Genomic DNA, 25486 nt, shown 5'->3' with positions numbered 1-25486 from the left:
AGGAAGGACTGGCAAAGCCAATCCCTTCCCTGGAAATGCTGGAAAATCCATTGAAAAACTTCACCTAAACTTGCATTTTAAAAAAAAAAAAAATTAGTACCTTTTGATGGCCACTAGTACCAGGCACATCCCTCATGTAAGGAAGGCTTGCGGGGGACAACCCTCCCTGTATTCCAGCACACGCTCGTCTGCCCGCAGGGATGGAGGGGAGCGCTGGGGTGCAGCCAGGGTGCCCCGGGGCTGCTGTACTGCCCGCCCGGGAAGGGGCTGCCCTGGTGCCTCGCAGTCCCGGTGACAGAAAGGCCACATAGTTTGGGGCTGGTGTGAAGGGCTGTCCAGAGCAGTGGAAGCATGGTGCCGAGCCCTGGGCTGCACCAAGCCCATGCTCCTGGCTGGCTCTCCAGCCCACAGGGGCACGATGGCTTTCCCTGCTTGGGAAGGGGACTGTGGGGACATGGGGCTGCAGGGATCAGGAGACCTGCCAAGCGCTTCTGCAGCACCAGCCCCTTGCCTCATGCTGGAGCGAAAGCACTTTCCCCCTGTGCTGAGTTTCCCAGGGCTGCCCCACCATGAGGTCCATTCCATCCCCCGCTACCCCAAGCCCACACACTGGGGCAACGTGGCCCCCATCATGTCAGGAAGGCCAGGCAAGGAGGGGAGGGCAGCAGAGCTGTGCAACCACCTTGCTGCTGGGCTTTCCGCACACACCGCCAGTACCCTCCTCAGACTGGGAGCTTGCCCAGCTTCCAGCAGGGGAAACTGAGGCACAAGTGGCTTGATCGCACAGCAGCCACAGTAATGCTCTCTCCCAGCATCCCACCCTGGTGGGGATGCAGGCATTTGGGACTGGCCTTATCCTGCAACCATTGCCCTGCCCAGAGCCTGCACCCGGCTGCCCCCCCCGAGAGGGGCAGGGAGGGGTGGGCATAGGAGAAAACACAACATTAATCCTCAGAGTGCTTTCAATCCAAGCAAGGGCTAATCATTACTTGTAACCTCCAGCCATCAGAGGCGCCTGCAGGCACCCCGTGGCTGGTCGCCCTGTGCAGGGACACCATACCCATACCTGCCCCTGCTGCCTTCCACAGCCTGAGCAGGAAGGAGGACTTGGGGGCAGGGGCCACAGCACAGTTCATGCCCAAAACAGTCTTTTTGCAAAACACTCCATGTGAACCACTTATCCCTGTCAGTCAAGCTCTGTGCTTGTATTAGCAAAAAAGAGTTGAGCACCTACCTCGTAGGTTAGAGGCTGAAGCGAGCACTGGAGGGGCTGTTATTAGAATATTTGTGGGGTTTAACCTAACTCCCTTGCTTTCAGGATGCCTATCTCTTGCTTTCTGAATGCCTAAAGACACCGGCGCAGGCTTCGCTCTGGTTTCTCCCCATCTGACTCTCTTCCAACCACAAGGAACATACATCCAGGAGGGAGGAGCAATGGCACCCCTGTGGCTGCACAGCCATGAACCATATTCCCACCAGTAACAGCAGACTGAAGCAGGATCGGGACCCTAAGAAACCACAGAGCGTCACCAAATAAGACTAAATAACACGAGCATGTGAAGCGCAGCCCCCCTGCCCACCTCAGGGTTCAACATCCCGCTAACGAGCCGGGTCGGGGGCACCGACTCACCGGCCAAGGCCAGCTCGCTGGGCAGCACGCAGCCAGGCTCTGCAGCTCCAGGGAGGAGCGGGAAGGCAGAAGAAGAATCCTCTCCTGTGCATGGAAACATCCCCCCACAGTCCCCGTGGTGCTGTGGCTTCCTCGGCTGCTGCAGAGAAGGACACGCACCCTCTGTGGGTACCCAGGCACAGGAGAAAAAGAGTTTTTCGGCTTTTTCCACAGCAAAGACAGCTTGGAGACCTTGAAGATGTTCAAGTCTTGCAGGCAGTTATCAAAGATAAGAGACAAATGTTTCAAAGGCCAGAAAGGATGGAAGAGGGATAGCAGAGGGTGGAGAGAAGAAAAAGCAAGTCGGCTCAGAGCTGCAGTGGGGTGTGGAGCAGCACAGCAGCTTCCTTCATCAGCTCTGACCTTCCACATGGGGGACACCATGAGACACTGTGGGACATAGCAGGGACTCAGGCCATGTGGGCAGATCTGGCGCTACTGCGGAGAAAAAGAATGGTCCTGAGAAGAAGGTGCCCTGGTCCTGCCCCCGGAGTGCAGCTGCTCCGCGGCGTGCTCCCCAACCCAACACAGACCCCACCAGTGCTGCCCACCCCGGGGTCCTGCCAGTCCCACCACCCCAAAGGGCAGGACACGCTGTGCCGTGCCCCTGGGTCCTGTGGGACGCTGTGGGGCTGTGCTTGTCTGGGAAGCCTCCAGGGGCCTCCCACACCAGCCGGGCTCACTCCCATCTATCCTCACGTTTCCAGTTTGTCTGGGACAGTGTCCCAGTGCCTGAGGTCCCCAAAGACCCCAGCTGAGCACCCTCAGACCTGATGCAAAGCTCGCCAGGAGATGTGCTGGATGGATCCAGGGCTCTGGAAGGCACCAGCACCTCAGGGAGCACCCAGCTTCACCAGCCTGGGGCTTGGTTATGTAGCCTAAGCCTCGAGGGCAAGGAGCAAAGCGGCCTCCAGCCCTCCCTACCTGCCACGGAGGAGACAGGCAGGGGACAGGCCACGTCACCAAGCCCGGAGGAGAAGGAGTGGACCTGCCCCAGCCCCTGTGCTGCCCCACATCCACCTTCGTGAGCCCCACGTGCCCCTGGCTCCTCTCCCACCGGTTCCCCACCAGCTCACGTCCTCCAGGAGCTGGGACGCCGTCTCCCCACAGACCTGCAGCACAACGCCAGAAGTGCCCACACACCAGACAACCAGTTCTTGGGAACGGATTTACTCCAATTCCCTCCTGCTTAATACCCTTTTTCTGTCCCTATTTGTCTTTCAGCAGCAATTGGCTCTGCCCAGGATGCTTTCCCTGCCTGTTTTTTTTATTCAGGACGTCTATATGTGTTATATACATTAATGCAGCATCGTCGCCGCACAGCGCACCATCACTTCAGAAGGTCTGAGTCCCAACACCACTCTGATGCTGGTCCCCGGCCGTGCCCGTAGAGACAGGCCCTGCAGTGCCCGCTCCTACACCCCAGTCCTAAAATATAAGCGCAGCATAGCTGGATTCCAGTTGCTGTGGGGAAAACCGTAACTTGGAAATTTCCATGCTCCGAAGCATTTCACAGACACACAGAAGGACCAACAAGGTGTCAAAGGAGCTTAAACAAGTCACAGGGCTGAGCAGAAGCCAGAAATAGCAATCAGGAGCCTTCGCTACATGCACTGGGAAGGACCGTTGCGTGGGCAGCCAGATACCCCCCACCAGGCTGCCCCACAGCAGAAAACAACCTTCAAATGGCTGCGTCAGTGGAGATGGATAGCAGGAGGTTCTGGCCTTGAACCACCTTCTTACCTGGCGCTGACTCCACTTTGCTAAAAAAATACTTCACTAGTCTCACTTAAATACATATTTGCAAGCAACAGCATTTGTCTCCCTGTAGAGCTGAGGAAAATCCATCCTTTAGCATCTGAGTACTCGGACACTATGGACACCCAAACCGGGGACAAACGGAAAAATCCTCAAAGACTTGCAAAATGCAACCAAAAAACCCATCACCATGAGGCTTCAGCTGGCTGCAGGGCACCTGGTCTGCAAAAATCCTTCAGAAGGAAAACAGACACTGGAAAGCACCGACCCGGACACACATGCACAGAGGACGCAGCTGTGGCTACTGCATCCAAGACGGGGCCAAGCCTCCCAAGAGGATTACACCTGTGGGCAGTTCTGACAATTTACATCTCAGGTTGAGGGTATCCGAGCCTAGAAAGGACACAGAAAGATGCCCAAACAATATTTTTGAAGCATAACAATGGTACTTGCCTGTCATCCTCAAGCTGGTTCAGAATAGCTCAATGGATCTACAGTAGTACCAGATGTGCTGGGCATCACCTGCCTCCCACCAGGCAAAGGGAGGCAGGTGACCTCTGCTTTTAATCTGAATTACAGAAACATCTGCTCAACTAGGAGCGCTGCAGTGCAGCTTGCAGGGACCAGAGATGCCTCCCCATGCACATCCAGGGAGGAGGAAGGTCACCAGGTCGTGGGAAGGCAGGGGCTGCCTGCAACAGAAGCAGCACGCCAGGAGGTCCAGCCAAGCAGGGGACTGTGCTCTCGGGTTAGGACAATGATGGCTTGATAAAGCTGCTAGCTCACCAAGGTGCCAGGGCACCAAACCCTGTGCCCTGGCTGCTGCCAGGGAGGGAACCAAAAGGTGCTCCCTTTGCAGGCAGAGCACATCTCTTCACTCCAGCTCGCTGCTGGCGTACCTTGCAGCCAGGCTTGGGAAATGCTGATAAGATGAAGTAAAATATCTTCTCTCCCTCCTCTGGTGCTGCCCTCCTTCCAGACAATTAATTTCCGCCCTGCACCAGCCCGTGGCTGTCTTGCAGCACTGCTGTGAATCATCGGCAGTGAAACGATGACTCACAGAGGTGAGGCTCCAGATGCGGCTGACGTGGGAGCTCTAGTCCTCACAGCCTCCTGCGAGCTCACTCCTGACAACCCTCCTTCAGGTCCCCACGCCGCCTCTGCGAGCCACACCAGCCTCCGCTGCAGGAGGGAGATGGTGCTTCAAGAGGTTGTTTAATTCCACCGGCTCAACACAGGGAGCAGCTCCATCCATACCGGCCCGATAAGCCTTTAATAGTCTCCTGCGGTGGAAACTCCTCTCCCTGCACCCCCACCTGTGCCAGGGCTTTATCCTCATGCCATTAGAGAGGTATTCTCCAGCATCTCATCTAATCTCCTTCCCTGTAGTTTTGGGCTGTGGTTGTCCTTGTCCCGAAGAGCCAAGGCAGAGCTCCTTCTGTCCTTGCGCTGTTTCAAGCTCTACAGCCCCCCACCACCCCCAGGCCACCACGACCCCTCCATGGGAGCGGCCCCGCAGGGAGCTCCAGCCAGCAGCAGCTCAGCCCTGCACAGAGAAGGCAACACCGGTGGTAGCTCACTCAGCCCAGGGACAGCAACCCCCTGTGGCCACCGTTCCACCCCAATGGGAAAGTGTCTTCTCAGGTCCATCAGGTTTCAGCCTTGGTCCTTCCCAGAGGTGACGTGGAGGGCCTCAGAGAGCAGCAGGTCCACTGAGCCAAGGCAAAGGCAGCTGCCCAGGGAGGTACCTGCAGAACCAGCCCCAGAAGTACCTCTCTGCTCTACCCAGAAAGAGCAGAAAACAGCTGGTAGAGGCGTGGGCAGCTGGGCACTGAGCACTGCTGGGTCCAAACCAAAAGCATTCGGTTCCTCCTCCTGCCATCAGGGTCTTGGCTGTGCTGTGAGGGCCTAGTACATGTGCCCTTGCTGCCTAGACCTGGATGGACCTTGGGGTTCATCTCATCTCTTGCCTGGCTCCTGCAGATCCCTGTTAGCTGAGACAGCAAGGTTTTGCGATTGCTGCATTGAGATTTGCCATCTGGTGTGTAACCACAGCTTTCTAAGACCCCTCATGCCCTCAAACTTGTCTCAAGCCCCCTCTCTATGTTCTCTCCTCATGTCCCACTATTTCCTCTCTGGTACTTGGCTCAGTCACACAGATGGATGTTTTACCATCCAAGTCTTTTTCCAGAAAAATACACTCTCTTCTGATGTTCTCCATTTACACTAAAGCAGTTCCCTCCTCACCTCACACCAAAGGCATCCTCCAGTTCCCAATGACCTGGCTCCTCTGCCCAGCAAACACTTACAGGTGCACATAACAGGCAGGTCTGGAGCACCAGAGCAAGGGCACCGCATCCCATGGGCACCCTGTGCAGCAGGACAAAACTACTGCAGAAGCAGCAGGCCCCTGGGGTGCTGGGAGAAGCTTTATCGCTCACCCACCCCCTGCCACCATGCACCCAAGCACCTCATCCAGTCCTCCCTGCAACCACGAGGTGCTTGCAGGTATCGCCCCTCCATCCACCCTGAGCCTTGCACCCCACATCTATCCATGTCACTGAACACACATGTAGTCTCAGCCACATTGCCCAGAACTCATTTTTTTCTCCATCACCTCCAAGCCTGTTCCCTCTCACCCACTTGCCAGAAGCTTTTGGAAAGGAGATGTCAGACCATCACAGCATGACACTGTCCTGCCCAGCAGGATAGTGTGAGCTCAAGCAGGTCACACTAGGAACACGAAGGATAGAGTCACAGAATCACAGAATAGTTCGGGTTGGAACGGACCTTCAAAGCTCATCTAGTCCAACCCCCCTGCCAGGGACAGGGACATCTTCACCCAGATCAGGTTGCTCAGAGCCCCATCCAGCCTGGCCTGGAATGTCTCCAGGGATCGTGCGAGGATTCCCTGTTCACCTCAGATGCCTTTCTCACCAGCCTGTGAGCAGATCTCACACTGGCCCAGCTGAGCTCGGCTGCCCTGTCCTCCTAGCCAGACCAACACTGCTCCACCACACAACAGCACAGCATCAGGAGGACCCGGCCCTACCACAGCTCCTGCCTTCAGGTAGGGAAGAACAGTAAGGTTGAACCTGCTAGCGGAGGAGATTACCATCAACTAACAACAGGAGGCTGCTCCCAGCGAAAGTGCAGGGACACATCATCTCCTGTCCCTCCAGGTAAGAGCCTGTCTGGTGATGGAGGGCAGGAAGGTCTCATCACGGCTGTCTGGACCAGCCCCTTCCTGAAGACAGCTCCAAGCTTGTCTTATCAGCAGGCCTTAAATCAATGTAGGGCTTTGATGGCTACTACAGACACTCTTGTCAGGAAAGGTGGTTGCCTTCCAGCCCCAAGCAAGACAGGCAAGCTTGGGCTGGTGAGTTGGTGTGCTCTGTAACTGCTGACCTTACCTGGAGTTCCTAAGCGATGCTGAGGAAAAATGCTGGGGAGAAGAAGTCAAACCCAGGGCTGAGGCAGCCACCGAGCACCGTGACGAGAAGTTCTTCACCAACGGGGTGCACAACGGCCTCGCTGGAGCTGCCAAGCGATTCATTGGGTCAAGGGAGGAAAAATATGAGAGCAAAGGCAGCAAGGATGGGATGATGCTGTGGCAATACACTCATGTGAGGGCAACGATCCTGTGTAACACCTCCAGAAGCTTTGGGATCCACCATGCGGAAGGATCCCATGGCATGGGGCTCTCCCACCTCTCGGAATGGGACTGGCAAAGCTGCTGTTCTGCAGCAAGCTCACACTTAATTGACATGTGTTGAATCTGTGTTTGGGCAATTATGTATTTATATTATGTCAGCAGTTGCCAAGAGCCCAGACATCTGCTCGCTCATCATGTGCGAGCCACGCAGCGCAGAGACATTTGACCCCAGAGCAGGATGTTGGGCTTTTGCAAACACAGCTGACAGGCAGAAAAGTGTCTCCCCCACCACAGTCCTCCACTGGCATTGCCTTTGGGACACAGGCAGCGACCTGCTGCGCATGGTGGCAGCCCCCTGCTCCAGGGTTAATAAAGCAGCCTGAGCTTATTTCACCAAACTACACTCCGGAAGCCGAGCTCAGCTCCCCTGCAGCTCCAAAGGGGCCATGTCACGGGTCAAAAATGAATCATGAGAAAGTTAGGGGGGAAAAAAAAGGCGCCAAGTTAACAAGCCAAAAAGCTCAGAGGGAGAGAGCACGGCTGTCCCCCAAGGCAGCCCTGAGTTAGGCAGCGATGGCAACTCACGGCCTCCCTGGCTGAGCTGCCAGCATCGAGAGCAGCCGGGGCAGGGTCCGTCCTGAGAAGCCAAACTCTGCTTCCCACTTGCTCACTCCATGCTTTGGCCGCAGCTCTTTTGGCACCAGAAAAAAAACAGGGAAGAGGAGCGTGGCCTCTGCTGGGTTCCTGGAGAGGGGGGAAGGGGGCAGAGGCACCTTCTCCTCCAAGCCTGCCAGGATGCAAAAGCAGCACATCCTCCTCCCTGCTGCCCTGCTCCCACCATGCACAGCGGCACACAATCATTTTGCAAGACTTGGGAAATTTCAGGCCATTTTAAGTAAGATTTCACTCCTACCCTTTCAAATGACACCTCCCAGCTGAATAAATAAGTTCAGGAATAAATTGCTGTGACCCCTCGCAGCAGTCAGCTCAGGAAGCCAAGAAACACCATGCACACAATGTCATTAACATGCAAATGAAGATCTCTCAACTGGTGGGTCAGCCCTGGCAAAAAAATCCTGCGCTTCTCCAGATGAAAGTGCAGCCCAGACACCATCATCCACCAGCGAGATAAAAGCGCTGGTGCAGACTGCGACCCCCAGCCACCCCTCATCCCCGGTCTGCTCTCCCTGCTCCCAGAGGCCCATGCCAGCACGTGAGATGGGACAGGCAGCAGCAGCCACAGCACAGCATGTGCCACCGTGAGCTCAGACACTGCAGCATCATCTTCTTGGCAGACCGCGACCCACCTGCCTAGTACTCTGGGGATTTCTTTGCTTTCCTCGGCACCGGTGGGTCCCTCCAGTCTCATGCATTTTCCCCTCCAAAAGTCAAGTCCAATCAATGCCCTTGGCCACACCAGAGCCCTGCCTGAACCTGCCCAGCCCAGCCAGGGCAGTAGCTCCACAGTGCCGTAGCCTTTGGAGGTGCCAAAGGGCCGATGCTAATCCAGAGCTCTCTGGTTTCAGCCCAGCTCCCTCACACTTCAGCTCCCTCCCCCTAATCACAGCCTCTCGGTAGCACAAGCAGGAGCCCTGACCTGTCATTAGCCGGCTGAAAACCGTCCCCTGCTCCGCCGCTGCTCACCGAGAGCCATCCCTGCTGCCCGCTGGCCACCCACCCCAAAGCATCTGCAATGCAGCTCCGCAGGCAGGCGCTGGCAGGCCGCCACGGCCGCCTCGCAGCCTCCTCCGGCACAGAGCCTGGCGGGAGGCTGCACCGCGCCAGCACCGGCACTGGCTCTCAGGGACAGGGCACGTCTCAGCAAGGAACAGCTTGCCGGTCCCCTCCCTGATGGGGGATGACCACACTGCTATGCAGCACCTTTGTGACAGCACAGTCACACCAGCTGCAGGCTTACGGGGGACACCGAAGCTCAGCCCACACCCAGCCCAGAGCACAGGCTCCCACGGCAGCTCAGCCACTCGGAGCAACAGGCGCAGCGAGGACAGATCCTCACGCCAGGATCCAGCTGCAAAACAGGCAGCTCCAGTGCCAAAAACTGCATAGCCAACAGCAACCCCACCCGGCGTCCCCCTCCACTGGCTGCTGCATCCTGCCTGCTGCTCTAGGAAAGAGCCCAGGGGTGTCTGGAAGTTCATTAAGGCTTCTTGCAAAACCAAAGGCTGCCCAGCTTGCCCTCTCTGTCACAACAGGCAGCTCTGTAAAGCTAGGAATGTGCCTCTTCCAGGCAAATGCATACCTTTTAAAAGGCATGCTTGTGCTGTCAGCAGAGTTCAGAGCACACTAGGAGCAGGGAGACAGGAGATTTATGATATGACAGTGCACCCGGGCATTTAGCTCTTCCGGCAAAGGTCCAGCAAGAAGCACTGGCTATGGGCAGGAATATTACAGGAGAGGACAGGGAGAAAGCAGGTTGCTTAACATTCAGTATGCAACATTCTCCAATCCGATGGCACATGGCAAACCAGGCCTGTGGATGCACTGAAGGGTTTAAGACCCCACCCAGAGCAACCTCCGCATCCTCCAGCCCCTGAACAGTCATTGATACAGCTCCTGCCCACACTGCACAACGTCATTTGGTCCAAACACGTTCCAAGTGCCTTACAAACACCCAGCCTTGGGAAGGTCGTAAAGAAAAGGGACCCAAGGCCACAGCTTACCCAGGCAGGGTTGCAGTTGCCCTGTACATGAGCCACAGGGTGCAGGAGTTTTGGGGCTCCATACTTTTTACCCTGCTTCGGTGCAAAATGGCAGACCCGGGCAGAGGAAGCAGCACTGAGGTGGAAGCCCCAAAAAAAAGGGTCAACAGCGTTTCAAGACAACTTCCTTCCCCAGGATAGTGCCAGTGACCCTGGGCAGAGAAACTCCAAATCAGGGTTCAGCGATGCCCAGAGAAACCCCGAGATGCCCTCCTGCCCTGCGGCCGGCCCAACCTCCCACCATGCTGCCTGGCGAGGATGCAGGCAACGCCAGAGCAGACAGGCAGCGGCACTGGGGATGGTACCCAGAAAGCTCCACCTCTGCTGGTTTCTTAGCAACCAGCATCCCGCAGGAGCCACCTCGCCTGCACGTCCCTGCCAGCAGCACCAGCTCTGCTGCAATGGCTCCGGCAGCAGAGGCGAGACCAGAAACCTCCACCTGGTATTCGCCAGCCTCCCCTTTCCTGCTGAAGCACCAGGGCCTGGCTATGCCGGGGATGTGCTCTGCTGCAATCTGTCCTCACACCCCATCGGACCCCACATCTCAGCCCCCAGCCTTGCTCCAACCCAGTGCCTACAGGAAAGGGAGCAACACCTCCAGATGAGACAGACCTCCCATCCCAAGTCCAGCTGCTGTCTCCAGAGGCTGATAAATGCTAGACTGGGAAAGGAAAAGGACAAATGGAAACCACTTCAGGCTGTCTGAGCCCGTCTCAAGCAGCCAGTCTGGCTGACTGGGAATGAGCATCTCCCACAGCACCACACAACCTGCTTTCCCAGGGACACCGATGCATCTGAGCCCCTGCCCCCTGCTCTAGTGAGCATCATCCTTCACAGCTTGGCTCCCTCCTAGCAAGTCCCCAAGCTGTAAAGGGCAAATGACAAGCCTCAGCATCATTGTTGCTTCCCAGCTGATAGAGGCCAACCTATTTGGGAAGATCCCTCCAAACATCCCAAAATTCCTTTGCAGGGAACGAAATGCTACAGGCTTCTAGGAAGAAGAGCAGCAGATCAATAAGTGAAAGAGGCAGGAGCTGGAGCTTAAGGAAGAGAATTGTTCTTGCAAATGTCTTTTTGGACACAGCCTGCAATTTATACTGCACTCCATCTCACTTCTGAGTGAAGACAGATTAGCTAGCTGGAAAGAGGAACAGGAAATTGCTGTATTAACCATAGAAAATCAAGACTGGAAAACAGACCTCATGGGGCTTCCTTAAACTATTCCCAGCACTAGTGTCTCTAGCAGAGGTCTGACCTCTCATGGGTCAGAGCTACAGAGCAAACCAAACTTCCCCTTTCACTTGGCACCTGAAAATCCAATTAATCATCAGTGCTTCAAGAAATCAATGCAACTGCAAGCACATTGCTCCAAAGTCTCATTAAAAAAAGCTGAGAGGCTTCCACGAGCTTTCAACCCTGCAGTAACAGCCACCTTGCAGCTTGGCACAGTAGGTCCCATGCATTAAAGTAGCCCAAGGTACCTGCAGTTGGGTCTCCAGAGGCTGCTGTCCCAAAGGTCCCCGCCTTCCCTTGCACCCCCACTCAGGCCCATGCTGGATGGCAGGAGAGATGCCACCCACTGGTGTGGCCTGGCATCCCACACCCAGCTCACGTATGGGCATCATCAAAACCAAAGGTTTCTGAGTGAAGCGGAGCAGAACATATTAGGTGAGTTGGGGTTTTTCTAAGATATAGAAAGGAGATGCTTTATGCAACAAAATACCTACTACTATGTTTAGAATCATAGAATAGAAACACAGAATCATCATTTCAGTTGGAAGAGACCCTCAGGATCAACGAGTCCAACCATAACCTGACTCTAGCACTAAACCGTGTCCCTAAGAGCCTCGTCTAAACGCCTTTTAAACCCCCCCAGGGATGGTGACTCCTCCACTGCCCTGGGCAGCCTGTTCCAATGCCTGACAATCCTTTCTGTGAAGAATTTTTTCCTAATATCCAATCTAAACCTCCCGTGGCACAACCTGAGGCCATCTCCTCTTGTCCTATCACTTGCTACTTGGGAGAAGAGACCAACAGCCTCCCTGCTCCAAGCTCCTTTCAGGCAGGTCAGAGATCAGAAGGTCTCCCCTCAGCTCCTGTTCTCCAGCTGAACCCCCAGCTCCCTCAGCCGCTCCCATCACACTTGTGCTCCAGCCCCTCACCAGCTCCGTTCCCTCCTCCGCACTCTCTCCAGCATCTCAATGTCCGTCTTATGGTGAGGGGCCCAAAACTGCCCCCAGGATTCAAGGTTTGGCCTCCCCAGCACCGAGTACGGTGGCACAATCACTTCTCTCGTCCTGCTGGCCACACTGTTCTTGATGCACATGGTGCTGGTGGCCTTTTTGGCCACCTGGGCACACGCTGGCTCATGTTCAGCCGCTGTCACCAACACCCCCAGGTCCTTTTCCCCCAGGCACTTTCCAGCCGCTCTTCCCCAGCCTGGAGCGTTCACGGGGTTGTTGTGACCCAAGTGCAGGACCCGGCACTTGCCCTTGTTGAACCTCGGACAATTGGCCTCAGCCCAACGGTCCAGCCGGTTCAGGTCCCTCTGCGGAGCCTTCCCACCCTCCAGCACATCAACACTCCCACCCACTGGGTGTCATCTGCAAACTGACTGAGGGTGCACTCGATCCCTCATCCAGATCATTGATAAAGAGATTAAACAGAACTGGCCCCAATACTGAGCCCTGGGGACACCACTCGTGACTGGCCACCAACTGGATTTGGCTCCATTCACCATTCACAGAATCACAGAATGTCAGGGATTGGAAGGGACCTCGAAAGCTCATCCAGTCCAATCCCCCTCCCGGAGCAGGAACACCTAGGTGAGGTTACACAGGAAGGCGTCCAGGCGGGTTTTGAATGTCTCCAGAGAAGGAGAATCCACAACCTCCCTGGGCAGCCTGGTCCAGTGTTCTGTCACCCTCGCTGAGAAGAAGTTTCTTCTCAAATTTAAGTGGAACCTCTTGTGTTCCAGCTTGAACCCATTACGCCTTGTCTTACTGTTGGTTGTCACCGAGAAGAGCCTGGCTCCATCCTTGTGACACCCACCCTTTATATATTTATAAACATTGATGAGGTCACCCCTCAGTCTCCTCTTCTCCAAGCTAAAGAGCCCCAGCTCCCTCAGCCTTTCCTCACACGGGAGATGCTCCACTCCCTTCAGCATCTTCGTGGCTGCGCTGGACTCTCTCCAGCAGTTCCCTGTCCTGCTGGAACTGAGGGGCCCAGAACTGGACACAATATTCCAGATGAGGTCTCACCAGGGCAGAGTAGAGGGGAAGGAGAACCTCTCTCGCCCTACTAACCACCCCCTTCTAATCCCCCCCAGGTCCCATTGGCCTTCCTGGCCACAAGGGCCCAGTGCTGGCTCATGGTCATCATGCTGTCCCCCAGGACCCCCAGGTCCCTTTCCCCTACACTGCTCTCTAATAGGTCATTCCCCAACCTGTACTGGAACCTGGGGTTGTTCCTGCCCAGATGCAAGACTCTACACTTGCCCTTGTTATATTTCATTAAATTTTTCCCCACCCAACTCTCCAGCCTGTCCAGGTCTCTGGATGGCAGCACAGCCCTCTGGTGTGTCAGCCACTCCTCCCAGTTTGGTGCCATCAGCAAACTTGCTGATAGTACACTCAATTCCCTCATCCAAGTCATTGATGAATATATTGAACAGTATTGGTCCCAGAACTGACCCCTGAGGCACTCCACTAGATACAGGCCTCCAACCAGACTCCGCCCCATTGACCACGACTCTCTGGCTTCTCTCCTTCAGCCAGTTTGCAGTCCACCTCACTACCCGATCATCCAGTCCACACTTCCTCAGTTTTGCCGTGAGGATGCTGTGGGAGACGGTGTCAAATGCTCTGGGTTTTTTTAAAACAAATAAAAAAATAAAACAGTTATCCTTTCTTCTTTGAATGCAGGTTTAATAAGGCACAGAGGACTAGTCAAAGGCCGCAGCTGCTCTGCTAAGGCCCACACCGTGCTCCCCCATGCACACGGCCAGCTCCTGCTAGAGATTAATCTGCTGACACCTCTCCAAGCACCGGCTTGATCTGGTCCCACAAGTACAAACAACGCCACCGCTTGGGATTAATTCCCAAATACAAAGATTAAAATCCTTTTTTTCTTTTTTTGCCTTCTTCACCTGAAAGATGAAGGTCCATTTACCCCTCAGGTGCAGGCAGGTCTCTGCCGGCCACAGGCAGCTGGGTGGGTGCAGGTCTGCCCCCACAGCCCCAGCTCTCATCTGCCCACGCTGCACTCGCAGACACCGCAGAGGAATCCAGCCCAGGTATGACACCAAGTTTGCCACTTTATTTTAACTCTTTTCAGCCCGGGCAGTGCTCCTCCACTTCCACATGACCAGATGCCAACTCTGTCAGAGGGGTGGCAGGAATCAGAGTCATTTAGATGATGCACAGATATAAACCTGATGAACAGCTGGACAAATCTGTGCCAAGGTCAAAACTGGGAGACATGCATGGAGACTCCCAGCTCCCACTGCAGAACTGCTCCAGCCCAGTGCTCCCCCATCCAGCATCCTCCAGGTCTCACCCCAGGAGGCGACCCAAGACACCAGCCGGCCTCCAGGCACGAGGCAGACATTTTCTGGTAAGCAAAAATTGGTGGTTTTCCCTCGCTCTCCACCAGCCCTTCCCTTTCACCTCTTGGACAATCCTGAGCAGTTGTTTTTCTCTGCTGTTTAATTTCTCACCAGCTCCCAGAGGATGTACACTTAGCACCTGCAGAAGCTCATCTAGCTTTGATGTGTCTCAAATTCTACCTCCAGGCAAGTGACGGTTATTCAAGGAACTTGGACAATTAAATGACAACAGAAGGAAAGGCTGGAGAAGTTTAAAAAAAAATAAATGAAGGGGAAAAAAAAGCAAACCCGAATGAAGCCTCTCCTCCCCACCACATGCAAGGGCAGAGCCCAAGGTGGACAGAGCCGGTGGTAACCACGAGTGCCTCCTGCTCTCATGCGTGGAGAGGAAGGTCCCAGTCTAGACTCCGGGGGCAAAAAACCCTGCTCCTGGCACAGGTGGGTGCTGCAGCCAGCCTAAACGCAAGGAGCAGGCACCCCGTTGCCACAGCTGAGCTGGCCCCACCATGGCACGACCCAAAGGATAAATTTGTCTCCAGGAGGTCCCGGACACAAGTGGCTGGCAGAGGTGGCAGCGCTCCCCAGCACACAACTTGTGCCAAGCAGAGCTGGGCACAGGCAGGCACAGCTCCTGCCCTCCCAGCTAAACCAGGGCAGCCTCAGCCAGGACCGGGGACACAAATCCAGTGACGGCTCCCAGACAGATCCAGATTCAGCCCGGTCCATCCCAGCCTGACCCCTCTGTCCCCACAGCCCAGCCTGGCAGCAGGGCTGCTGGGCACAGAGCAGTGACACCATGGCTGCCACATGCATGAGGCTCCAGTGATCCCCACCGCAGCATGAGGGGAACAAGGCAGAGATGCCTCTCATAACTGGCAGCTGTCCCCGACGGGTTTTTTACTTCCCACCGCAGCCTCCTGACATTAGCAGGACATCCATCACGCAGCTGGGAAGAAGGTGTGAGTGGGGAACAGCGCTGGCAACTGCTGCAGGATGCCCAGGGCTGGGCATGCAGGCAGAAGGCACTGGCGTCTTGTCTGGAGGAGGTGTTGGATGGGTGACAGCCACAAGGGGATGCAGGCAGGGCTGCAGCCCTGGCACAGCACCAGCATGCTGCACCTACCCCCAGGCTGGCATAGCACCATGTGCCACTGCTCATTGGTCCCTGGTCACTCAGGGACATGAAGGTGGCCCATGACAGGTGCGCTCTAGAAGAGAAGTCTAGGCTTTCCAAGAGATGAGGTTGCCCATCTCAATCACCAGGTGGATGAGCCAAGCAGTGCCAAGGCCACCTGCAACCCCAGACAGACTCTCACCCGCCACCAGCATCATCCAGCTGTGGCCGGCACAAGGGACTCACTTTGTGGCTCTGGAGCATGGGCCCCCGATCTATGCCAGAAGCACCCACATTCAGCTCTCCCCAGCCTGCCCCAACTTCGGGGTGTCCATCCGGGGCACTGGTGAGGCCACAGCCACCAGCAGCCGCTGGTGTGGGGGCTCCATCATCAACACCTCGGGATGAGGCAGCACACACACCGCTCAGCACTGCGTTCCCTGCAAGACCATCAGGGACAGCCACTGAGGTTGTCCCTGGTGGCAGCGAAGGGCCAGAACAGCAATCTGCCCGGCATGGCGGCAGCATCTGCCACATCTGAACGTCTCCGTCTCCCCAGCAACCTGAGTACCAGCGCCTTGTTGCAGCCGAGCTGTCTTGTGCAGCAAAAGCCATGCTGAGTCTGTAGCAGGATTATGGCAGCCCTCCCCTCCCCTCACTCTCCTACCCTTTCCATCCAAAATTCACCATTAAAACATAAACTTGTGATGAGGAACAAGAAGCATCATGCCAGGGTCACAAGGAGCAGCAGCACTCCCACTCACCCCACCAACCACCACCACCATGGGGTTTACCGGGTGCAACTGGGCTTTCAGCTGGAGGAAAGTGGGACCTGTGAAGCAGTCACATGCAGAGTGATGGATGCCATCTCAATGCCGGCTACCTCGAATGGCCTGAACCCTTATGTGCACATGGGAGCAGGACGAGCGTCTTCCAGGTGACACCAGTGATAAGGAGACCCAACCTCACCCTTCATCCAACACGTCCAGCAGCACAAAGCTCCCTCCAGTGCCCCATCAGCTTCCCCATCACCCTACCGTGCATCCTGCCTTCTTGGCAGGTGAGGAAGGACACAAGCCAAGCCCTGAGTCTCAGGGCAGCATGAAGAACTGGCCCCTTTCTAGAGGGCCCTGAGCAGTGTCCCCGTAGAGAGAATACCAGCCGTACCGAGGACCCTCGCAGCAAGCCAAGATGCCGTACGCAGAGGCATGAGAAGCACCCAGCCCCCAGAGAAGGAGCATCTCTTGGCAAGGCACCACAGAGGCGGGCGAGTCCTGGCACCCCGGACCTGCACCCTGGATGCGGCTGAGCCCAGCAAGCTGCAATGAGGAGAGCAGATCATGCCCCACAGAACTTGTGGGCCTCTCACCCAGTAGCTCTCAGCTCCTGCCTTTGTAGCTGCTGAGGATGAGAAGTGGCCCAAACAGTCCAGTATCCTCCTGAATAAAATGTCCAGCATACAGCTGGACAAACACAGTGCGGTGGGTGAGCAACTGGGTGACGGGCCAGGCTCAAAGGGTTCTAGTAAATGGGGTCATGTCGGGCTGGAGACAAGTCACCAGAGGGTTCCACAGGGATCCATCTTAGGGCCAGCACTCCTCAATGTCTTTGTAAATGACTGAGGACTTGAGGGATTGATTAGTAAGCTTGCCAATGACACAAAATTGGGGGGAGCTGCTGACACTCTGGAGGGAGAGAGGCCCTGTAGGGATCTGCACAAACTGGAGAACTGGGCAATCACCAACCACGTGAAGTTCAGCAAGGGCAAGTGCCGGATTTTGCACCTGGGACACAGCGACCCTGGCTGTACAGACAGACTGGGGGACCAGATGCTGGAGAGCAGCTCCACAGAGAGGGACCGGGGGGTTCTGGTCGATGGCAAGTTGAACATGAGCCAGCAGTGTCCCTGGAGCCAAGAGGGCCCCGTGTCCTGGTGCACCCAGCACAGCAGGGCCAGCCGGGCAGGGAGGGGATTGTCCCGCTCTGCTCTGCGCTGGGGCGGCCTCACCTGGAGCATTCACTGTGTGCAGGGCTGGGGACACAGGAGAAAAGGAGATAAAGCTGCTGGAGAGTGTCCAGAAGAGGCTACGAAGTTGGTGAAGGGTTTGGAGGGGAAGCCGTGTGAGGAGCGGCTGAAGTCACTTGGTTTGTTCAGCCTGGAGGAGACTGAGGGGAGAGCTCATGGCAGTTACAGCTTCCTCACAAGAGGAGGAGGAAGGGCAGGAGCTGAGCTCTCCTCTTTGGCGACCAGTGACAGAACCCAGGGAATGGCAGGAACATGTGCCAGGGGAGGTTTAGGTTGGACATGAGGAAAAGGTTCTTCCCCCAGAGGTGCTGGACACTGGAACAGGCTCCCCAGGGAGGTGTCACGGCCCCAACCTGACAGTGTTCAAGGAGAGACTGGACAACGTCCTCAGACACACGGGGTGACCTGTGGGGTGTCCTGTCAGGGACAGGAGTTGGACTCCATGATCCTTGTGTGTCCCTTCCGACTCAGGACATTCTATGATTCTAAGAAACACGATTTAATTTAACTATTTAATTAGCAGGGAGGAAAGCCAAGAATGGAAAAATCAAAAACCTCTGCCCCAGAATAAAGGAGGAAGCAGCAAGGGCTGTGGAGAAACTGTGCTGGAAGCAGCCCCGAGAGCTGCACCAGCACCCACCTGTTGGAAGATGATGCCCCAGAGCATACCCGTGCCAAGGCCTGGTGCTCTCCTGCACGTGATCCAGCCTCCGCATCCACCCTTGGGAGCAAGTCCTGCAGATCCCCACCCCACAGCGCGTCTGCTCAGACACTGCCTATAGCTTCGCATCCCTCGGGCCCTGCTGTGCCACAAAAGCTGCTGAAACATCAGTCCCGGCTGGCAAGTACTCTGCTGCAGGGATCTGCGAACAAACAGCTCTTGCTTTCTACCCAGCTCCAGTGGGTTCACCAGCTTAGCAAGGCAGGAGCCCATTCCAGCCCTTCATACCGTTGGCCAAAAGCAGGGGTGAGGGTGCTACATCACATGGGAACAGAGCTCTCCATCACGCCAAGGCCTGCCAAGGACTTGGGTGACCACACTGTCATCAAAACAGCAAAGTTGCGTCTTCCAAGGAAAGCCCCATGTCCTGCTGCCTGAGCAAACAGGGACGCATGTCAAAGGTGGAGCGAGATCACAGCCCCAGCATGGCCCTCGGGCAGAGAAGCCTTCAACAGTCAGGCAGAGAGCGCAGAGATGGACAGGCAACCCAGCTGGAACACAGCACGGGGGGCTCCTAAACAACCCAGTGCAGAAGAGGTTAAAAGTATCAGCCAAAGGAAGCAGAGTGTTCAGCCAGAAGCCAGGCTTTCCCAACCAAGTTTGAAGGAGCTGGCAGCTCTCACCAGCCTTCAGGGCACACATTGCCACATACCGCAAACGTGCTTGCTCAGCCCAGGCCAAAGCAGCTGCGACGGCACAGAGCAAGCTTCATTGACCAAGGCACGTCTCGCAGCAAGGATGGGCGCCAAATCAAGAGGAAGGTGCACCAGCAGACCCGAGCCAGGGCAGGGGGGGCATGCAACGCTGCCCCCGCCGCAGGCAGCGCTGCCGCCGAGCGAACGGCCACCCCGCAGCAGCACTGCCAGCTCCCGCCGGCTGTGCCGGGGGCTGCCAGCACTGCCTGCCCAGCCAGGGACCCACCGCTGCACAGGGTGAAGGGCAAGGACGAAGGAACAGCTTCACCTTCCTAAATACTCTGTAGAACAGACTGACAGCATTTCTCAGGCAAAGGGTGACCCGTGCACCGGCCTGGGCCAATGTGTATAATAAGAGGGGAGACTTCAGCAGCCCCTCAGTGCTCATCCGTGCTTTACAGCCATTACAAACTGCCTGCAAGCAGTTACGGGGCTAAACCATCTCAGTGCCACATCCGAACAGCTCAGGGGGTTCTGCCCAGGGGATGGGGCTGCCCTGCTGCAGAGCTGGCTGTGCCCTGCTGGCCCCTGTGCACTTTTTTGGATGGGGAAGGGGCTGTCCAAGAGGTGTCACGGAGAAATGGAGCAGTCAGCCCAGGAAGGGACAAGGCTCCCCAGGGAGACACTGGGACCACCAGCACTGCAGCCATCCCTCCCCTCCTACGCAACCCTCATGTAGGGATGGCGCTGGAGTGGAGCCTGGGGCTGTTCTGGTGCAGCAGAGGGAGACTGAACCAAAGGCTCTTATGGTAACAACCAGTGCTCTTTGAACCCAGTCTGCCCTGCTGCAGATAGGCCCTGTGGCTAACCACTGCAGAGCACCAGCAAGGCACCTCAGAAGCAGGCAGGGGTGTTGCAAACCATGTGGACCACCCACCACCAGGGAACACTCTTCCTCCGCTGGTGATGGTGGAGAGCAACTCCCACCCCCACTCCAGGTCACCTGCTGCCTCTGCAGCAATCACAGTTCACGGACAAAAGCAAGCAGAGGAAGGTAGAGACCACGGGTTCAGCCTCCTTGCGCTGGGAGGTAGCAGGCAGAGGAGATCAGCTGCTGTATGTGCAAGAAGAACACAGGACCAGACATCCTGGAAACCACAAGGCCAGCCTGTAAGCAGTGTGTTGGAAGAGGAGAGGGGCTTGAGTAGGTGAAAAGCATCTAGAGCAAGGGGAGCTACGCGAGGGAGCCCAGCTCAGGCACGTGCTCAGCCTTGCCTTCTCTCACCTTCTCTTTCCTTCCAAAGGAAGGCCCAAGCTCGCTGCCTATAGTCATCGTCCTCAGATCTGCATCCCCAGAAGAGCTCTGTTTGGAATCTAATGCAGTGGCTACAAAGTGCCATTGTCCCGAAGGCAACGGTCATGTCTTGTGCACGACTTCTGAGAAGGATGGTAGTTCAGCTGGAAGGGACCTACACTAATCATCTAGTCCAAATGATGGATAACCACCTCCTTCAAGCAAGCTCCCAAGGAGACAAGTCCATTCCCTTCACCCTCGCCTACGACATCCCAGCAACAAGCCACTCATGACATCCAGGAGGTAGGATATTATACGAGTGGTGAGGGAGCTGTAGGAATACAGACAAATGTGAAGCTCGTCACCAGCACGATGATTGTCCTGTGATGGGACTGTCACCAACCCTTCTAGAAGCAGGCGGACACCTCCCTTAGCACAAGGCCCAGACTGTGCCAGCAAGACTTCATTTGCCCAGACTTGCCAGGGAGCTTGGACCCGCAGGCGACCAGCACATTGAGTGAGTCTGCCCAGAGTGCAAAGCCATATGCAGTTCTGCTGTGCAAGTGCTCGTCCAACTTGTGCTGGCGCACAAGTCACAACCAAAAGAAGAATCATGAAACCAAAGACACCCAGACCTGGGTCACCGATGCCCAGCTGCACCCGGGACACCGAGGCCAGAAGCAAGAGTGAAGAGTTGGCCGGGCGGTGTGTGTCCTGCTCCCTGTGCCACCGCAGCACAGGGAACCCCAACAGGGACTCAGCGCCCTGTGCAGGGGCAGAGCTTCCCGCCAGGCATTGCCCAGGAGCAGAATGCTCCCACATCTGCAGTGGCCAGTGCACACCCTCCCACGGAGCCTTCCTCACACAGAACCCCAGAGCAGAAGCACACAGGCACCTCACCCCGTGCTGCAAGGAACCTGAGGCACGCAGTGATGCAGAGTAACATGCAATCCACCACTGAACCCGAGTCTGCACCTCTACCCCACCAATTCCAAAACTGGTCTTCCGGCACCCGAACTCATGAGCATACAGAGACGGGACAAGAAACCCCGTCGTTCTCCTCACTTTCCCTACATCCCTGAACATGGGCGGAGATGGCATCTTGGCAGATCCACAGAGAGCCCTCCTGGAGGGACAATCTTGTAGCACCACTGGTGAGAAACTGCTCATAAAAATTAATGAGCTGCCCTATTCAGAGCCAGAGACAGCTCTAGCCCCAAGGAGCACATGGCCACAGCCCACCACAGCCCTCTGCAAAGACACGGATCCCCTGCCTGCGTCCAGGGTGCTGCCTACATCTGCGCCCTTTGCCTCATGTGGGATGGAGCCTCGGCGGGCGGCAGGGTTCTGCGGATGCAGCGAGCTCCACGATGCACGCTGCCATGTGCTACCGCCACCTGGGAAAGAGCCAGCACTGTGAAGTGCTGACATGGAGCTCCTTGTCTCCAGTTTTCACACGACGACACCTTCCTCCCACCCTGGACACAGAGTGAGGGTAGCGCTGCTGCGCTGGTCAGGGACCTTGTCCTGCCAGCCATCCCCAGCCACACACTGTCTGCAGGACGTGCAGAAGCAGCTCACGACTGGTTTCACACGGATGGTACTGTGCAAACCTGCTGCGCACCAGGGCCCTGGAGCGGAGCAGCCCACCCAGCCAGAGGGACCCCGGGGGTCTCCTAGAAGGCCTGGACACAAGCCCTCGACTCTTTCAGGCATCCCAGCAAATGTAATTCTGCAGCTCAGACCCATCACTGTCCTCTCCCATCCTCTGCTCCCAGCTGTGGGGCTGTGCCCAGCCCCCATGAGCCTGGTGACCTACACCCTGAGCTCAGGTCTACACCCAACAAAATGCAACAGCTGGTTTGCCAACACACCACCTTCCTCGGGTCCTCTGCACAAAAGAGGGCACGGAAACGCAGCCTTAAATGTGACATCCCAAGCTGCTCTGTCAGCAGGCAAAGACTCAGGCAGCCAGTAGGAGCCCTTCTGTTGGCAACGGAGCTGTTGCCCAACTCCTAACTAAATCAAGAAAATATCCCAACATATAAAGAAAAGAAGAACAAGCCCAAGCCCAGCGGTTTTCTGCTTTGGTGGTAGCAGGCCAGATTTCCAGTCTTGCTGGGGGGGTTCTGGCAGACGAGCCTCCCCGCACAACTGGCTCCTTCCACACTATAAAACCCACTCAGTCTTATGTGAGATCTGGAAAGGAGAATAAAAACTTTTAGGATAAACTCACACTGCTTTCGGGGGCTGCTGTCAGCACTCTGCTCAGGCACAATTCAGAACCTGCAAAGAAGAAATGAGATTCAATTAAAAAGAAAAAGAAAACCAAACAAAACAAAAGCCCAACCAACCAACCAAAAAAAACCCTTCACACTTCATCACAAGATGGTGCCCACACAGCTCAAGTACTGTGTTTAGATTCCATGTAAATCTGCTTGCTGGAGAATGCAAGCTCCAGATTACGCTAGATGCCACTTTACTTTAAAAAGACTGATATGAAAAAAGCACCTTCTCACATAGTCAGTGTGCCCACTGTGTGCATTGGGGGCCGGCTCTGCTCCTTTGAAGAATAAAAGCAAATATCTACTACAGGCAGTGCCACAGAACCAATACACCTCTGAGAAGTGAAACAGATACCCTCCTGGCTCGCACCATTGGGTGCTACACAAGCTCTCCTTTCGAGGCCATCTGTGCCACCCCATTGTCACCCATCCCTCCGGCTCACCAGGGCGATCCCTGCGGTAAAGCCAAGGGCAACATTTAGTCAGCAGGACTCTTACCCGGTTAATGACGCAGGTCAGCGATGCAGGACCCATGGCAGCCAGCCCCGCTCACCCATCCATGGAGTGACCAGCAGCTCTGGCACACCAGGAATAAAATCAGCAGTTTTAACAGCCCAGATCCTGCAAAAGCATTTTCAGGACCACTTTTTAGATGACAACTGCATCTAATGGGGTAGGAAAACCTGCCTAGCAGGCACTCCAGTTCCGTGCAGGAGGAAGCACAGTCCCACAGCACAGCAAGGATATCCTCTGCTTTTCCACAGGTTAATTTTCAAACACACCTTCAACAGGCAAGGACTATCCTCCCATGAGCACAGAAGCAAAGCAGGCAGGATGACCTGCCTATGCAAAGCACCCACCTCTCCTGTGGATTCAGCATAAACCTTTCACTCCCGGCAAACAAACATCAGGGGCATTTAGCTTGACAGAGCTTTCCAAAGAACTCAGGACACAAAAGCTGCTCCACTCCCATTTGGACACAGTCCCCAAGCAGCACAGTGACACACAGCAACTGCTCTGCGGCTGGGCAGCTACTGTGTGGGGCTCTGGTCATTCCCTCCCAAACAAGGACAGGACCCGCTGCTGTCCCCCAGGCAGAAAACCTGATGCAATAAGGCCAAGAGCTTCAGTACTTCTGAGGGAAAAAAAAAAAAAAAAATCACCTTAGAGCAGGGAGAAATTGCACCCCCAAATGATTTGCGTGAGAGATACGGACAGAGTTCCAGCCACCACTGCATGCGTGGTCCTGTCCCAGCTCTCTGCTGGGAGAAGCACAACAGGATGCCATTGTGCACTGGCGCTGGGCACGCTCTCGTACACTGCTGCCCACCGGGGACAGATTCCTTTGTAGCCACCACGTAGACTGGTGTTACTTGCTCAGCTGTCTCACTGCCAGGGGAGCAGGGCTGGGGTGCAACATGGGGTGTCCCACATGGGGTGTACCTGTGCCCAGCCAGCCAGGACCAGCTCTGGCTGCACTCGCAGCCCCAGGTGCCCCCACCCACACACACCTCCATGCCAGCGCCCTGGTGCATGGCCCACTGCAACCCCAGAACTGGAAATGGCATTTTCCTGACCCACTCGCAGTTACACACAGAGCCCACACTGCCCACAGACCGAAGGATGCCGCTGATGGGTGGAGGCTACTGTCCCCGTGCCGTTACCTACATGTCCACACTCCGTGATTCCAGAGCCCATGACAAACCTCTCTTTCACCTGACTACTCCTTTCATGCTGATGCCACTGCCCAGAGTCCAATGACCCAAAGGAGAGAAAGAGCCACATCAGGAGAAGAGCTCTGCCCTCTCCCAGCATCCCAGCAGCAGGACACACGAGTGCTCCAACAGGCCAAGCTGATCCATGGAACAGACTCCAATACCAGCAGGTCCTGCTCCCACCCATAGATGTTCACACAAAGCCACAGGGATCTGTGGGGCTCTCTCCCCTCTTCAAAGCATCCTCTGTGGCCCTGTTCCTATTCTGCCAAGCCCAGCCATTTTTGTGGGGGCCCTGTGCTGCTCCCAGGTTCATACGCTCGGCTTTCTCCCACACCAGCTCAAGGGCGAGTCAAGAGATGCACAGCAGAGATGGGCAGGCAGATGCAGAGTCAGGCACGAGAGCAAACAGCTTTCAACAGACCCAGATGAAAGGGTATCATGCCAACAGTCCCAGCACCCAGGGCTCGTCAGGGCTTCTCCTACAAGGGAGGATGGAGGATGCAGTCCCCAAAGGCAGAGCAGTGGCACTCAATGCTCCCCAAGTTGCCTGTGTTACCACTGCCAAACAAAGCCCCTGCACTCTTCGTCAGACATCGACCACCCCTCCTTCCCATCTTGCTTCTGTGTGGAGCAGCATTCACTGGGGTTGGCTGCACCACAGCAGGCTCTGAGCTACAGACATTTTGGGATCTGAGCTACTGCATCAATTAGTATCATATTAATGAAGTGTTCTAAGAATACAGGCAGCAGGAACAAGACCCTCCTCCAACCCTGCTCACTTCTGCCTGCAAACAAGCAGCTCCCCATAACACTCCTGCTAGCAAAAATCCATGTGAGATTGCATCGCAATCTCCTGCCGTGCAGGTCTCCCCAGCACTGTGCCGGTGCATACACCATCTCAGCCACAGACAGTGCCCCGGGCTTGAAAACATCGCACAGTGACCCACATTGTCACAACATCATCAGCACGATCATCCAGCCTGACTCTGACGGGGCAAGCACGAGTGCAGGCTGTGGAAGCAGACACCGGGACACCAACGGCAGCCACACGAAGGCCATGGTCCGCGCACGGGGCAGACCCCAGCCAGAACCACTGGCGGGCTCAACCGCTGGCTGAGGTTAGGAGGGAGGCATATGCTGAACCCACCTCACTCAAATCTAGGCCAGCATGTTGCAAAAAATGCTGATGGGTCCAACAAGGGACAAGGAAAGGGTCAACGATTCATACTGCCCCCTTCCCTTGCCCACCAGAAGAGGAACATAAACAGGGCAGGGCAGCAGT

General features: G+C 55.9%; 1 protein-coding gene across 3 annotated transcripts in view; it reads right to left on the bottom strand.

The window, feature by feature from the left end:
• EPB41L1 (erythrocyte membrane protein band 4.1 like 1) overlaps positions 1 to 25486 on the bottom strand; it is a 72577-nt gene that overhangs the window by 40804 nt on the left and 6287 nt on the right. For all 3 annotated transcript variants that reach the window (XM_065645940.1, XM_065645941.1, XM_065645942.1), the window contains exon 2: positions 22438 to 22487. The gene's annotated coding sequence lies outside the window, so the exon portion shown is untranslated. The remainder of the gene's footprint in view (positions 1 to 22437; positions 22488 to 25486) is intronic.

The sequence above is a fragment of the Caloenas nicobarica genome, chromosome 15 (assembly GCF_036013445.1).
Source record: "Caloenas nicobarica isolate bCalNic1 chromosome 15, bCalNic1.hap1, whole genome shotgun sequence".
Taxonomy (NCBI): domain Eukaryota; kingdom Metazoa; phylum Chordata; class Aves; order Columbiformes; family Columbidae; genus Caloenas; species Caloenas nicobarica.
This window is presented reverse-complemented; position numbering and strand designations above follow the sequence as displayed.